Source organism: Triticum aestivum, chromosome 4A (genome assembly GCF_018294505.1).
Source record: "Triticum aestivum cultivar Chinese Spring chromosome 4A, IWGSC CS RefSeq v2.1, whole genome shotgun sequence".
NCBI lineage: Eukaryota > Viridiplantae > Streptophyta > Magnoliopsida > Poales > Poaceae > Triticum > Triticum aestivum.
In genome coordinates, this window is record NC_057803.1 from 531642676 (window position 1) to 531653982 (window position 11307).

Genomic DNA, 11307 nt, shown 5'->3' on the forward strand with positions numbered 1-11307 from the left:
AATCAGGCGAACCACGAGAACAAGATCAAGTAGATACTAGTTCCAAAGGGAAGGCTCCAGGTAGGGTTAAAATCACCGAGTTCATTGACTAGACAAAGGGTCAATAAATATAGTACCCCCTCCGTTTCTAAACACAAGTCTAGAGATTCCACAAATGTATAGTACATAAAATGAATAAATCTACACTCTAAAATACATATTTATTCATCCATTTATAGTTTATACATTAAAATCTATAAAAACACATATATTTAGAAACGGAGGAAGTACAGAATACAGCCAGGCCAGTGAAAGAATCCATCTCTACCGTCTCCCCATCGTCTTTTCGTTGCAGAGGTGCTTTGTTCAGGATCATGCATGGCATGCACCACGCAGACGCGCAGTAGCTTGGGAAATAAAGCTTTGCAGGCGAGCATCACAGTCCACAAAGCCCCAATGATTCCTTCCATTCCTTGCCCACGCATACATACACGTACTGCTGTAAAACAATGGCCATTCATCACCGATTGCCATGAATCGGTCGATCCACCGCCACTGCAATATCAAAACCATGGTAGATAAAATGTACTTCCTCTGTAAACTAATATAAGAGTGTTTAGATAACTAAAATAGTAATCTAAACGCTCTTATATTAGTTTACGGAGGGAGTAACGTTTAAGGCCTCATTCGGTTTGGAGGATTTTCGTAGGAAAAACATAGGAATAAGGATTCCAGAGAAAAATTTCCTATGTATGCATTCGGTTTGTAGGAAATGCGTGCAGGAATTTCGTAGGAATACTACTCATTTCCCGTGTTTTTGGAGGAAACTACACATCCACTCAAAGCTCATTTTACGCGTAGGAACGAGGCAAGTCAATTCCTTAGAATGGCAAGTGCCATCCTATCATATTCCTATACTACTTCTAATTCCTATGTTTTGATTTCCTCCAAACCGAACGAGCCCTAAGATCGTCCACTCCGTCCGAAATACTGCCAATTTCTAAATAAACAAACACCGCAACATACACATGGTCAAAAGAAAAACAAGACCCGGTCCAGTCCAACCAGCGGCGCACGACCCGGCGGCCTTGCCCCCTTGGCCTCCATTCCTCCCCAACAGCTCCGCGTGTACGCCCGGGCCGCGCGGGACACAATCATTCACCAATGCATTTACCCAGGCACAGGCAGTCAGGCGCACGGAAAAACGTGCACGGCAATGCCATGCAGCAGGCAGCAGAGCTGTAAGTACACGTACAGTATACGCCCTGCGAGCGATGGACTGGGTGTGTCCGATTGTCACCCAAGCATCTGCAAGCCTGATGAGAAGCAGCGAGTCGCATCCAGCACACAGCAACAGATGGAGATCAGATCCTACCACTGTTGCAGAGTGATGGAGTGGGCGCCCGCCCATTGGCGATGGCCGGCCCTTCGCTTGCAACTGGTCGTGTCTGACGGACGTGTCCTGAGTTTTCCTGTACGCAGGGGCTCTGGCGACTACTGGTGCTGCTGCGAGTATGTGTGGAACACCAGGGTGGCGACCGAGGCCGACCGCCTCAGAATTTCCAACGCGGCATGCACCTCGCGTGGCGTTCCCGTGCGGCTGTCGAGCACGTCAATCAAAAGAAATTGGGAGCATCCACAACAGGTTTTCGTTTTTACTAGTATCGCTGCTGTGCTAGCTTCAACTCCCAATGAAACGTACGTGCTCCGAGCAGCTGGTCCGTGAGGTTCGATCGGCTCAAAGGTTTCCTCCATGCCGTGCGCTCTGATGGACACAATGACACGAACCATCCACGGACCGATTGTTGCTGGTGCACGCGATCCGTGATTCGTTCCAGTCCCCTCTCTCCGTGCTGCCGCTGCCGCACTCGTCCAATCCAGCTCCAGCTCCATGTCAGGCCATGGCCGGCCGCGGACGGAGGAGAGCCAGCACTGTTTGTTACGTGGCGCGTCGCATCGCTTTGCCTGATTTGAGCAGCGGCCAAAGTGGTCGTCGGCGAGGTGAGGTGAGCCGGTCAAGCCCGACCTTTGGCAACCGGCGCATCTCTCTCCCTCTCTTTCCTTCTTTTTCCCGCTCTTTACTCTGTCACTGTCCATGTCCCGACTGGGTGCTGGCTTTGGGCCTGGCCGCTTTGGCTGGCCACCTCACCCTCGCCTGCTGCGTTTGCGTTGCGTCCCACCTCATGGTCATGGAACCCCATCCCTTGCTTGGCCTTTACATATTTGCTTTGCTCCTCCTCGCCTTTGCTACTTTCCGTGTTATCCTCCAGAAATCGCACACATATTTTATACTAGCTGGTATTCCTTGCTTGAGCCGCAGGGGTTCTTAACTTGTGAACATTTGAATTGATATTCCACGAGTGCAGTTTTCTTTTTCAAAAGCCAGGCCCTAGTGCAAGTATGCAGTACTGTCTGTCATTAGCTCTCTATTTGTTTCCTTTCGAAATGATGGTGTACTACCTCTACTTTGCACTAGTCAAAGTAAACACTAGTAGACGAGTAATACCGGGGCTCCTTTGATGCAACTATGCAATATTCATATAGGATAAGGAAAATGAAGGATTGATATATCGTGTCCACTTGAATCCTACGGAATACAAAAAACAAAGGAACTGCCGCAGGTGTGTATTTGATGGATGCATGCTTAATCTTCTAACTAGGAAATTTCCATAGGGATGATTCCCAGTGATGGCGTTCCTACAAATCAAACAACACTTGGCCTTTTAAATTCACATGTTTCTAAAAACGCAAGGATAAAAAAACATAGGATTGAAATGCCATGCTCATCTCAACCATATAGGGGTTTGGGTTGTTTGATTGCATCACTGAAAAACGAATGATTCTTTCAAAGATGTTCGAATGGATGCTAGAAATTCTATGGGAAGTAGTACAAAGAAATCGTTAGAAAAAAATTCCTATAAGATTTAATCCTATAAATCATACAACCAACGTAGGAAAATTTCCTAAGAATTCTACCCTCTAAAATTCTTATGAAAATCCTTTGAATCAAAGGAGCCCTATAGGGACAATTACATATAACAATTCTATTATAATCATATGAATCAAAGGAGCCCTAAACATTCATTATTAATTTGCAAAATGGTTAGCTAATCATCTCAATGGGGCTGCATAGTCCACTTAACCCACCCAAGAATCCTATCACGTAGGCTCTCAATTTCATATTTGGACGAATTCTAGTTCCTAGAGATTTTCATACCAACCTTGTAGTTTTGTAAACTCCATTATTTTTTCTCTGGTCGATTTTTCGCTCAGCTTCAAAGAATATTTGATCAAACCTGATAGAAAGATTTGTGTTGTTTATATGGAACAAGAATGTCATGGACCTAGTATTTTGGGAAAGTTCTGCATTATTCCTTTGATGAACTATGCATATGGCTTTTATTACACATTTATGTGATTTTAATTCATGTAAGAATCAAGATGTTATGACATTTGTCCGCAAAAATATATGTTATGACACTTAGGCTCCGTTCGGAACCCTTCCGCTCCGTAACTCCGCCGTCGCGGAGCGGAGCGGCATACAGTAGAAATATGGAGAGCGGCAAACAGGCTACTCTACGTACTCCGCTCCCTGCTGACGGAGCGGTGGATCGCCAAACACAGCCTTAATGTTATATATTGTGCATTTTAATCCTCGGCCAAATAGGCATGTGTTCAACCATCCTACTATCAAACATAATTCAAGTAATCCTCCATGAAAGTTACGCAAAGTTGTTTTCACAATGATGGTTGTCTAGCCTTATCATCTCCATCCTAGTGGGAATTGACAAGGCCATAACGGGCCAAATATTCCTTCATAGGGCCTAGTTGTCACATATACAAATATAGCAATGTTTCATATCAAAATTACAACAAATTAAATAACTAATCAAATTAAAGAATAGTGCTTTGCACGTGTAAAGAGAATGACCATCGCAGTGCCCGGATACCTTAGAAGAAAATGCTTAGAGCAACTGTAGCCGACCCCAAAGAAATCTATCGGCCCCAAAATAAAAGGCCCAAAGAATTACTAGAAAACACAACTCGCTCATAATATATGATCATGTTTGGAGTTTCCTAGTCTCATTCAGAAACCAAATTAATTTTACAAGTGGACTTTCACACCCACATGTGCCGCCTCCTTCGTGTGGCCATCGAATGCGAGCCATGCCACCATCATTGGAACAATACTCGTGCCTTACCACCTCTGACTGCCAATCGATGCTCCTCGCGCCCCGCCTTGAAGCTTCGCCTTTCCTCGACTCCAAGCTGAAGCCTACTGTCGGTGCGCCTCAAAACTCCTCTTCGTAGCTACAGGTGCGATCATCTAGGGAGCTACCGTTGTCGTCCACCGAAAGCTTCGTGTCTTCGGATAGTGTGATGACCCACGAGTGTAGGGGATCGCAACAGTCTTCGAGGTTAGAATTTCGCCCAAATTTATTGATTCAACAAGAGGGGAGCCAAAGAATATTTATAAGCTTTACCAGTTGAGTTGTCAATTTAACCTCAGTTGAGAAGTCACTTCCTTGCAGCAATTTATTAGTAGCACAAAAATATGACAGCAATGATAGCAGTACTAACGATAACAGTAGTAGTAATAGCAATTTTGCAGCAGTTAGGACAACAACAGTAATAGTAACTTGAGCATGGACAATATTATAAAAACCGTAGGCATGAAGTAGCGGTGGATATTTGGATAAAATTCTGGTGCACCTCCTCTTGATTTCTTCTATCTCCTCTTCAATTCCTTTCCATGTTCACACATGATTTCTTCCCTTTTTGTCCCGTTTCCTATGGAAACACATCAAGAGAGGATTTGTCGAACCATTTGCATTCATTAGTCATTAGTAGTAATACCGGAGCGAATATCTCGATTTTACTAAAATATTTCGGTTTAAACAAAGGGTAAATAAGTGTAAAAATATCACTCATCACCTACAATGGAATTACTCACTCCTGGTAGTGAGCATCATGAGTTTGTCGATCGAGAAGGGTCGGTGATGATAATGACGATGATTTCCCCTCTTCGGAGCCTCAAACAATCTCCAGATCCGGCCTCCCGGCGAAGAACATGAGGTGGCAGTGGCTCTGTATAGTAAAAAGCAATAAAAAATTCACCGATTTTTTTCTTAGGAACACGGTATATGTAGGATTGAAATTATGTCGGATAGCCGCCTGTGGGACCCACAAGGCAGCATGGCGTGCCCTGGGGGTGGGTGCACCCCTGCCTTGTAGGCTGCTGGTGGCTCCCCTCCAGTAGATCTTTGCACCGGTATTTTTTTACATGTTCCACAAAAAATCTTCGTGAAGTTTCATCCAATTTCGATAATTTTTATTTCTACACAAAAATAACACCAAGATAGTTCCGCTGAAAACAACGTCAGCCCGGGTTAGTTTCATTCAAATCATGCAAATTAGAGTCCAAAACAAGAGCAAAAGTGTTTGGAAAACTAGATACATTGGACACGTATCAAAGTGGAGATGCCCTACCCCCCCCCCCAACAATTGAGAGCCTCTAAAAGAACCCCTTCCACCCAGAAAGTTGAGAAATCGAGTCCACTTCCAAAACCAACTAAACACATGGATGAGAAGGAAATTTCTAGTTTGAACTACCCCCGCCACCCATAATCTTTGTCGACCTTTGTCCGACCACCGCATCAGCCATAAATGGAAGCCCTTATCTCTGCGTCATTGCCAGCTGACACCCTCCCTCGACTCCTTTATATTCATGCCCGACTGATTACCAATTGCATCCTTCGCAAAGCTACCCCCATTGGCTTGGTACCATCAACCTTCACCTCCTCCTCGTGATCCTTGACGCCTTCTCCTAGTGCCCCTCAGCTCAGCTAGGCCAACATCCCTTTCCTGACCTCATGGGACGAATGGCGGTGCACGGCTTAGGGCGCGGAAAATGACGAATGGAAACACGTCGGGGAGAGACTACAAAAAAGATTAAGTAGTTGGAAAAGCAAACTACTATCTTTGGGTGGAAGATTGGTCCTCATAAACTCAGTACTGAGTAATATGGTGTTGTATATGATTTCCTTCTTCCAACTGCTGAAAGAAGTCTTACATAGATAGGATTATTTCCGATCAAGATTTTTTTGGCAAGGAGATAATGTTAAGAAGAAGTATCCATTGGCTAAATGGAGTGTGGTTTGCTGCCCCAAGGACCAAGGAGGGATGGTTATTCGGGACCTTGCGGTTAAAAACTCGGCCCTACTAGGGAAGTGGTTGTTTAAGTTACTTACGGAAGATGGTGTAGGGAAAATACTCCTCGGAAGGACATATGTGGGCTCACAGGCAGTGTCCCAGGTAAATTAGAAACCTGGGGACTCACACTTTTGGGCTGGTCTTATGGCGACGAAGAAAAATTTCTTCCGCTATGGATCCTTCGCTATTAAGGACGGCTCTGTATGTCGTTTGAACTCACACACGAGTGGTAATTTCTCGGTGGAGCCTATGTATAGAGCATCGTCTTAGTCAGATGTGCGAGTAGACAATAATAAGATGACTTGGAAGATAAAAATCCCACTCAAGAATAAAATCTTCACGTGGTATCTTGATACGTCTCCGTCGTATCTACTTTTCCAAACACTTTTGCCCTTGTTTTGGACTCTAACTTGTATGATTTGAATGGAACTAACCCGGACTGACGCTGTTTTCAGCAGAATTGCCATGGTGTTGTTTTATGTGCAGAAAACAAATATTCTCGAAATGACCTGAAACTCCACGGAACATCTTAGAAAAAATAATAAAAAATCATCGCCAAAGATGAAGACCAGGGGCCCACACCCTGTCCACAAGGGTGGGGGGCGCGCCACCCTACATTGTGGGCCCCCTGGATGCCCTCCGACGCCAACTCCAACTCTATATATTTGCTTTCGGAGAGAGAAAAATCAGGGAGAAGAAATCATCACGTTTTACGATACGGGGCCGCCGCCAAGCCCTAAAACCTCTTGGGAGGGCTGATCTGGAGTCCGTTCGGGGCTCCGGAGAGGGGGATTCATCGCCGTCGTCATCATCAACCATCCTTCATCACTAGTTTCATGATGCTCACCGCCGTGTGTGAGTAATTCCATCATAGGCTTGTTGGACGGTGATGGGTTGGATGAGATTTATCATGTAATCGAGTTAGTTTTGTTAGGTTTGATCCCTAGTATCCACTATGTTCTGAGATTGATGTTGCTATGACTTTGCTATGCTTAATGCTTGTCACCAGGCCCCGAGTGCCATGATTTCAGATCTGAACCTATTATGTTTTCATGAATATATGTGAGTTCTTAATCCTATCTTGCAAGTCTATAGTCACCTACTATGTGTTATGATCCGGCAACCCCGAAGTGACAATAACCGGGACCACTCCCGGTGATGACCATAGTTTGAGGAGTTCATGTATTCACTATGTGCTAATGCTTTGTTCCGGTTCTCTATTAAAAGGAGGCCTTAATATCCCTTAGTTTCCAATAGGACCCCACTGCCACGGGAGGGTAGGACAAAAGATGTCATGCAAGTTCTTTTCCATAAGCACGTATGACTATATACGGAATGCATGCCTACGTTACATTGATGAATTGGAGCTAGTTCTGTGTCACCCTATGTTATGACTGTTACATGATGAACCGCATCCGGCACAATTATCCATCACTGATCCGGTGCCTATGAGTTTTCCATATACTGGTTCTTGCTTATTTACTTTCCCGCTGCTACTGTTACAATCACTACAAAATACCAAAAACATTACTTTTGTTGTCTTTACTTTTGTTGCCGCTACCACCACTATCATATTACTTTGCTACTAAACACTTTGCTGCAGATACTAAGTTTCCAGGTGTGGTTGAATTGACAACTCAGCTGCTAATACTTGAGAATATTCTTTGGCTCCCCTTGTGTCGAATCAATAAATTTGGGTTGAATACTCTACCCTCGAAAGCTGTTGCGATCCCCTATACTTGTGGGTTATCAAGACCAATTTCTGGCGCCGTTGCCGGGGAGCATAGCTCTATTCTTTGAGTCACTTGGGATTCATATCTGCTTATCACTATGAAGAACTTGAGAGATCCAAAAACCAAGATCTATCCCTCAACTACGAGGGGAGGTAAGGAACTGCCATCTAGCTCTGCACTTGATTCACCTTCTGTTATGAGTAAGTTTGCGACACCTACACCTGCTTCTGCTATTCGTTTTGATATGTCGCATGTTATTGATGATGCCACTTCTGCTATGCATGATACTTATGATGAAACTGCTTCTATGCCTCATACTACTGTGCCCCTTGATGAATTTCTTGATGAACAAATTGCTAGGGCTAGAGAAAAAGAAATTATTGAATCTGAATACGATGATGATAGTGATGATGAAAATATGCCTGTTATGCCTAAGGGCTATCTTTTTGATATGGAATCTTCTGCCGCTATTTTAGCTTGCAAATATAGATATGAGCTCAAGAGGTTATTAGTTAAATGGAACAAAGAATCACTTAGAGATAAAATGAAACCCGGCCCTGCTTTTGCTACTTCACCTATCTATGTTCCTGATAACGATTATGAATTCTCTGTTGATCCTAATATAATTACTTTGGTTGAATCTGATCCATTTTATGGCTATGTATCTGAAATTGTTGTGGCACATCTTACTAAGTTAAATGATATAGCTGCCCTGTTCACTAATGATGAGAGATCGCGTTACTTCTATATACTCAAAATATTTCCGTTCTCATTAAAGGGTGATGCTAAGATATGGTTTAATTCTCTTGATCCTTGTTGTGTGCGTAGTCCCCAGGATATGATTTATTACTTCTCTGCTAAATATTTCTCTTCTCATAAGAAACAAGCTGCTTTGAGGGAAATATACAACTTCGTGCAAATTAAAGAAGAGAGTCTCCCACAAGCTTGGGGGAGGCTTCTCAAGTTACTTAATGCTTTGCCTGATCATCCTCTTAAGAAACCTGAAATACTTGATATCTTTTATACTGGACTAACTGATGCTTCCAGAGATTACCTGGATAGTTGTGCTGGTTCTCTTTTCAGGGAAAGAACACCGGATGAAGCTGAAATTCTATTGAATAATATGTTGACAAATGAAAATAATTGGGCACCTCCTGAGCCAACTCCTGCTCCAATTACTGAGCCTATTCTTAAACCAACTCCGAAGAAGAGAGGTGTTCTATTCCTCAGTCCCGAAGATATGCAAGAGGCAAAGAAATCTATGAAAGAAAAAGGTATTAAAGCTGAAGATGTTAAGAATTTACCTCCTATTGAAGAAATACATGGTCTTAATATACCGCCTGTTGAAGAAACATATGATCTCAATTCTTTATTTACTGAAGAACCTCCTGATCTCAATATCCTGACATAGGTAGTAAAGGTAAATTCTCTCTATAGATATGATAAAGCTGAAGTTCCTCCTACTAAAATTGCTAGTCAGTGCTTGGATGAGTTTGATAACTTTATGTTTAAGCAAGACGACTTCAATGCTTATTTTGGTAGACAATGAAAAGAAAATGCTTATATGATTAGATGCTTGGGTGATTATATGGCTAATATTAAAGGTGAACTTAAACTTGTTAGCAAACATGCTTCTATGGTTACCACTCAAGTAGAACAAGTACTTAAGGCTCAAAAAGATGTGCTGGATGAAATGAATAGTAAGAAAAATGATTATGCTGTTAGAGTGGCTACTAGAACTGGTAAAATGACTCAGGAACCTTTGTATCCTGAAGGCCACCCTAAGAGAATCGAGCAAGATTCTCAAAGAAATAATATCGATGTTCCTAGTTCTTCTAAAAAGAAGAAAAAGAAAAATGATATAACTGTGCAAACTTCTAGTGAACCTATTGCTGAACCACCAGATAATCCAAATGATATATCTATATCTGATGCTAAAACACAATCTGGTAATGAACATGAACCTAATGAAAATATTAATGATGATGTTCATGATGATGCTAAACCTAGTAATGACAATGATGTAGAAATTGAACATGCTGTTGATCTTGATAACCCACAATCAAAGAATCAACGTTATGATAAAAGAGACTTTGTTGCTAGGAAGCATGGTAAAGAAAGGGAACCTTGGGTTCAGAAACCCATGCCTTTTCCTCCAAAACCATCCAAGAAAAAGGATGATGAGGATTTTGAGCGCTTTGCTGAAATGATTAGGCCTATCTTTTTGTGTATGCGATTAACTGATGTGCTCAAAACAAATCCTTATGCTAAATATATGAAGGATATCATTACTAATAAAAGAAAGATACCGGAAGCTGAGATTTCCACCATGCTTGCTAATTATACTTTTAAGGGTGGAATACCAAAGAAACTTGGAGATCCCGAGGTACCTACTATACCTTGCTCCATTAAAAGAAATTATATTAAAACTGCTTTATGTGATCTTGGAGCCGGTGTTAGTGTTATGTCTCTCTCTTTATATCGTAGACTTGACTTGAATAAGCTGACACCTACTGAAATATCTTTGCAAATGGCTGATAAATCAACCGCTATACCTGTCGATATCTGTGAGGATGTGACTGTTGTGGTTGCAAACGTTACTATTTTAACGGACTTTGTTATTCTTGATATTCCCGAGGATGATAGTATCTCTATTATTCTTGGAAGACTTTTTCTTAATACTGCAGGGGCTGTTATTGATTGCAACAAAGGTAATGTCACTTTTCATGTTAATGGTAATGAGCATACGGTACACTTTCCGAGGAAACAACCTCAAGTTCATAGTATCAACTCCATCGGAAAAATTTCATCGATTATAATTGGAGGTTTTGAATTTCCTCTTCCTACTATCAAAAAGAAATATGATATACTTATTATAGGGGATGTGCATATCCCCGTTGAGGTAACTTAGTGTTATTCGAAATTTCTCCGGTTTCATGATTATCGGAATGAGTTTGTTAACAAGACTTGATCAACCTTGTTACTGGATTCTTTTTGATGAGCATGAGATGGATGAAACTAGAAGCACCACCTTCTGTACTTTCTCTTTATTTTCTGTTAATTAGTAGAAATAAAGTAAAAATATTATTTTTCTGTCTCTTTCCTAACTTATTCGTGCAATATAAAAATATCCCAAAAATAGAAGTCCTCGGAATGCCATGCCAATTTAATATGATTTTTTGGGAATATTTGAGGATTTACTGTGCAAAAATTACCGCGGGAGGAGCTGCCACCTGGCCACGAGGGTGGTGGGCGCCCCCCCTAGGGCGCGCCCCCTGCCTCGTGGGCCCACGGTGGCCCTCCTCCACTTATCCCAGCACCCATCTTCTTCCTCTGTCTCACACAAACCCTAAAAACCAACTCAAGCACGAGTTCCAGCCAC